General features: G+C 40.1%; 1 pseudogene; it reads right to left on the bottom strand.

The window, feature by feature from the left end:
* LOC110334300 overlaps window positions 1-4,541 on the bottom strand; it is a 42,680-nt pseudogene extending 38,139 nt beyond the window's left edge.
* Window positions 4,542-5,835: the final 1,294 nt, after the last annotated feature.

The raw sequence follows: 5,835 nt of genomic DNA, 5'->3' as shown, positions 1-5,835 counted from the left end.
GTGACCTCTTTTGTGATTGGGTTACCTCACTAAGGATGATATCCTCCAGATCCATCCACTTGCCCAGAATTTCATAAATTCATTGGCAAACCATTTTTTAAAACTGGTTTTCATAAATACATTTAGGGGAAACTTCAGAAAGTTGGTGTTGATAAAGTGGAAAGTATATCCAGATACTTTTCATGCTTATTATTCTGTTGCTGAAGAACCACTCTTATTACCAACATCTGTACTAGACAGGGTTTGCTACAGGAACATATATGAGAAAATAAATACATAGACACACACACCCTCCCTCCACACAAACAAGATTTATTAGAATGGTTTATAAACAATAGTTGCACTATTCTAACAATGGCTGTCTCTTGATGAGAAAAAGAAGACAAAAATTATTCAGTTTGTGAGGCTAGATGTCTCATTTGGTCTCAGTATGTGCCAGAATCTGAAAGAACTTGGCTCTAATATCATTGAAGAAGTGACCATTCATGTGAGCATTCACTGTAATTGAGGCAGTCAGGCAAAGAACGAGAGCTTCCATCTTCTATGTTTCTCCAGAGGCTGCTTCCAGAAGGTGTGGGCCAACTTTAAGTCTTCTCACCTCAAATGATTCACATTTAGGATGTGTCTTTCTATCACCAATGATCTCACAAAGTCAAATTCTTCGCAGACATGCCCTGCTTCTTGGATTTCAGTTAATTATACATGCAGTCAAGTTGTCAACCAAGGATGGTCATCACTTGAGAGTTGATATTGGAATCCTACTTTTTCTCTTTCTGTGAGGATTTCAATATTTTAGATCATGGTAGAATGTAATCATATCATACTCAAAAGTTGATCAACACCTTCATGGTAATTATTATTTTTCCTTTTATATTATGGCCTCTTCTTTTAGAAGTCAAGAGAATATGGTGAAAACAGAAGTTATTTTGTATCTAAGGTTTTTTTCTTATTGAAAATGTGAAACTCTATATTGCTTCCATTGTTCTTTGATCCTTGAGTTTTACATATTTATATAAAGGGGATTTTATTACTGGGATTAGAAATTTGGCAAGGAATTATTTATCCATGAATTCAAAACTTTGCAAGAATCATTGTTGGGCTAATGATGAAAGCATTTTCACAATGGTTGCATATTAATGAATTTTGCACTTGTCAGACAAGACTGAGAAAAGCTGTGTTTGCTGAAAAGGAGTTGATAAAGAATGCTCAATAGAATACAGAGTCAAACATGACATTCACTCTCTTTTCAAATAACATGAGTAAAGATTGTAGATAATGACTGGCTTGTCACTGGAAACATTCAAGGGTCATTCAAATCCTGGATCAATGAAAATTATCATTAGTAAAAAACATCAAAGAAACAAATCACATGATTGTCTTGAGATATATTAAATGTACCTTAGAAAATGTTCACACCAAGGTATTTTATATTACTTGTAACTATTGTGGAGGGTGTTGTTTCCCTAATTTCTTTCTCATCTTGTTTATCATTTGTGTAGAGAAAGGCCACTGATTTGTTTGAGTTAATTTTATATCCAGCTACTGCACTGAAGTAGTTTATCAGGTTTAGGAGTTCTCTGGTGGAATTTTTGGGGTCACACATATATACTATCATATCATCTGCAAATAGTGATATTTTGACTTCTTCCTTTCCAACTTGTATCCCTTAAATCTTTTTTTGTTGTCTAATTGCTCTGACTAGGACTTCAAGTACTATATTGAATATGGAGGTAAAGAGTGGGCAGCCTTGTCTAGTCCCTGATTTTAGTGGGATTGTTTCAAGTTTCTCTCCATTTAGTTTGATGTTGGCTACTGGTTTGCTGTATATTGCTTTTACTATGTTTAGGTATGGGCCTTGAATTCCTNATCTTTCNAAGACTTTTATCATGAAGGGGTGTTGGATTTTGTCAAATGCTTTCTCAGCAGCTAATGAGATGATCATGTGGTGTTTGTCTTTGAATTTGTTTATATAGTGGATTACATTGATCGATTCCTGTATATTAAACCATCCCTGCATCCCTGAGATGAAGCCTACTGGGTCATGATGGATGATCATTTTGATGTGTTCTTGGATTTGGTTTGCGAGAATTTTATTGAGTATTTTTGCATCGATATTCATAACGGAAATTGGTCTGAAATTATCTTTTTTGGATTTTGTGTAGTTTAGGTATCAGAGTAATTGTGGCTTCATAAAAAGAATTGGGTAGAGTACCTTCTGCTTCTATTTTGTAGAATAGTTTGAGGAGAATTGGAATTATAATAGCCAGAAGCTGGAAAGAACCCAGATGTCCATCAACAGAGGAATGAATAAAAAAAAAGTGGTACATTTACATAATGGAGTACAACACAGCTATTCAAAACAACAAATTTATGAAATTCTTAGACAAATGGATGGATTTGGAGGATATCATCGTGAGTGAGGTAACCCAATCACAAAAGAACGCATATGATATGCATTCACTGATAAGTGGATATTAGCCCAGAAGCTCAGAATACCCAAGGGACAATTTGCAAAACACATGAAACTCAAGAAGAAGGAAGACCAAAGTGTAGATACTTTGATCCTTCTTAGAAGGGATACCCATGGAGCAGGGAGAGGGGTAAGGGGGCAGGGGGACGAAGGAGGGGAGAGGGGAGAGGGGAGAGGGGAGAGGTGTGTGGAAGAAGGCAAGTCTGCTTGACTTCCTACCTTGTTGAGAGTATTGAGGGCCGCCTGAGCTGCGGTAAGGGCTGGCTCAGCTTTAGCCAGGTCCTCCTCACAGTCTTTTTGTTTCTGCTGTACCTCCAGCTTGATCAGGTCCACCTTCTGCTCCTCCTCGTCGGCAATGGTTTTCTCTCTGCTCACTTTGCTGGTCTCCAAACCCACCACCTGAATCAGCTTGTCTGTATCTTCATTCCTCTGCCTCAGCTCCACTTCCTGGATGGCAAGCTTGGTTTTCAGATCATCCACCTGCATCAGAGAACACAGAGCTCATGAGGAGCAGATCAGAGTCACCTGAACTAATTCTGTAGAACAGATCCGAGGGCTTACTCAAGAACTCAGAGATGGAAAGTTGCATTCTTAAGTGAACCTAAACTCCTTGGACTGGGGAAAAAGAAAAGGCATACAGGATACCCTTAGGTGTTGCGGAATATTCTGAAATCCACTTGCCTTCTCCTTGATGCCCAAATCATATGGGATGCCTTTCACTTAATTAGCGCTTATGTTTGTTAAAACTCCACAGGGCGGCATCCATGTTTCCTGCTTGTACTAGTTACAGTAATCAGGAAATGAAACGAGCCGAGTTTCATTACAAAGACAAAGTTACAGAGACAAAGTTACAGAAATAAAGTTCGGAGCAGAGACTGAAGGAATGACCATCCAGAGACTAACCCACCTGGGCATCCATCCCATAAACAACCACCAAATACAGACACTATTGCACATCGCAACAAGATTTTTCTGACAGGAGCCTGATATAGTTGTCCCCTGAGAGACTCTGCCAGTGCCTGGCAAACACAGACGTGGATGCTGACAGTCATCCATTGGACTGAGCACAGGGTCCCCAATGAAGGAGCTAGAGAAAGTACCCAAGGATCTAAAGGGGTTTGCAGCCCCCTAGGAGGAACAACAACATGAAATAACCAGTAACCCCAGAGCTCCCTGGGACTAAACCACCAATCGAAGAAAACACATGGGTTTCTGTCTCTATCTGCATATTTACCAGAGGATGGCCTAGTCAGTCATCAATGGGAGGAGTGGCCTTTGGTCTTGTGAAGGTTCTATGCCAGGGAATGCCAGGGCCAGAAAGCAGGAGTGGGTGGGCTGGAGGGGAGGGGGAAGGGGAAGGGGATTTTTGGAGAGGAAAGTACGAAAAGGGATAACATTTGAAATGTAAATGAAGGAAAAACACTTATAAAATTAGGGAAAGAGAGATGCAAATATAACACAGAAAAAGATGTATATGAGAAATATAAAAAGTATATTTAGACAGCATGATGATAAATGATGAAAAACAGACTACAGACCCCTTGCTTGCTGTTTCACTCATGGTGAGTCCATGTGAACCTTGATTAGCTGGTTGGCCATGTTCTCCTCTGACACAGTGTTTTCAACATTTCTACTACATCCATCAGGGTACCCTGATGTCTAAGAAGAGGGACATGATGAAACTGTACAAGCAGCTTACTAAGACAGATGCAGGTACTTACAGACCCATAATTATTTTCTTCCCCCTTCTAAATGCCACTGAAGCTTCCTCACTTAGACAAGTCAACATTCTGTGACCCCGGGCCCCTGATTCTTAGAAAAAAGACAGCAAACACATTTTTTTTTTAATCATTGCAAAGATTTTCAGAGATCTGCCTGCCTTTGTTAGCAGAGACAATAAGTTTAGCTGGGTGGGATCCCATCTTGAAATAACCAATCTTAACATGCCTGGGCCAAAACTAGTTCTTTCCTATGCTAACGTTGAACTCAGAAATATACCTACCTTTGTATCTGCCTGCCTTTTTATCTTTCTGACTAGATGGTACACAGTGCTGCTGTCTCTTGTCTCCATTAAGCTCTGTATACAATTTATATCGCATCCTTACATTTTGCATAGTTAAGAAATTATATATTTTGAACTCGTGTCTCACACACCCTTAAGGGTTGTTCTGAAGGTCACAGTGTTTAGCATTTATGCTAAGGACTTAGATATGCCCCCCTTTTTAAGACTTGTATTGCCTCTGATTATCATGGAGTCAAAATATCTCCCAATAACCTTGGCTGGGAGAATATTTCATAAAGGAAGAAAATGAATACAATGACACATAGACACACAGACACACAGACACACAGACACGCATGCACACACACACACACACACACACACACACACACACACACACACACTTCCTATCTATCAACCATCAACACTCATGGAGGCCCATAGCCTGATGGCTCTGTTCCAGGGGTGGGAACCATGTAATACTGTCACCTCCACATGGCTGTGCAGGGCTCTCCATTTTTGTTTGAATTTTTTGAGTGTGAATGTTGACTGTGAATGCAGTTACTGAGTTCTTGACTTGCTTGATGCAAACTAGAAGGAGAAATAAAACTATTAAGAATAAGCCAACTGTAATTTCTACATTTATGAGCAAAGTCATTCTGGAAGATGAGAGAGTGTGCTTATGCACAGCAGAGGCAAAACCTGCATACACTTCCTCAGTAGAGGTGGACTTCACTCTAGAGATCCTGCCATTCATGATCTTACGATGTAGGGAATTTGTATCCAAAGCCAAATTAGAATAGTTTCAAATCCTCTTTAAATGAAATTCAATTTTAGACTAGTCATGATCAGAGGCATATTCCAAGGTATGTTATACAGATGCAGTGAAACAGTGAATGGCATTGCATTGAGAGCCTGACCTTAATAATTTGAATTTGATTCCCCATGAATAGAACTGCTTCCTCTAGAACACTAAGCTTGTCTTGAAGGTTCCTGTAAATATTCTCCTCAATCATGGGTACTATTAACACTCCCCCCCCCTTTATTGGATATTTTATTTACATTTCAAATGTTATCCCATTTCCAGGTTTCCCCTCCAGAAACCTCCTATTCCATCCCCTCCCCCCTGATTCTAGGAGGGTGCTTTCCACCCACCCTCACTCCAGCCTCTCAGCTCTTGCATTCCCCTACACTGGGGCATCAAGCCTTCACAGGATCAAGGGCCATCCTCTGCTACATATGCGGCTGGAGCCATAATTCGGTTGTTCCATGTGTGCTCGTTGGCTGGTGGTTTAGTTCCTGGCAGCTCTGGGGGGTCTTTTTGGTTGATAACTGATCTACAGGAGGTGCTATGTGAATCTGT

This window comes from Mus pahari, chromosome 16 (assembly GCF_900095145.1).
Source record: "Mus pahari chromosome 16, PAHARI_EIJ_v1.1, whole genome shotgun sequence".
NCBI classification, from domain to species: Eukaryota; Metazoa; Chordata; class Mammalia; order Rodentia; family Muridae; genus Mus; species Mus pahari.
Note: the sequence above shows the minus strand (reverse complement) of the source record. Positions and strands in the feature narration are given on the sequence as shown.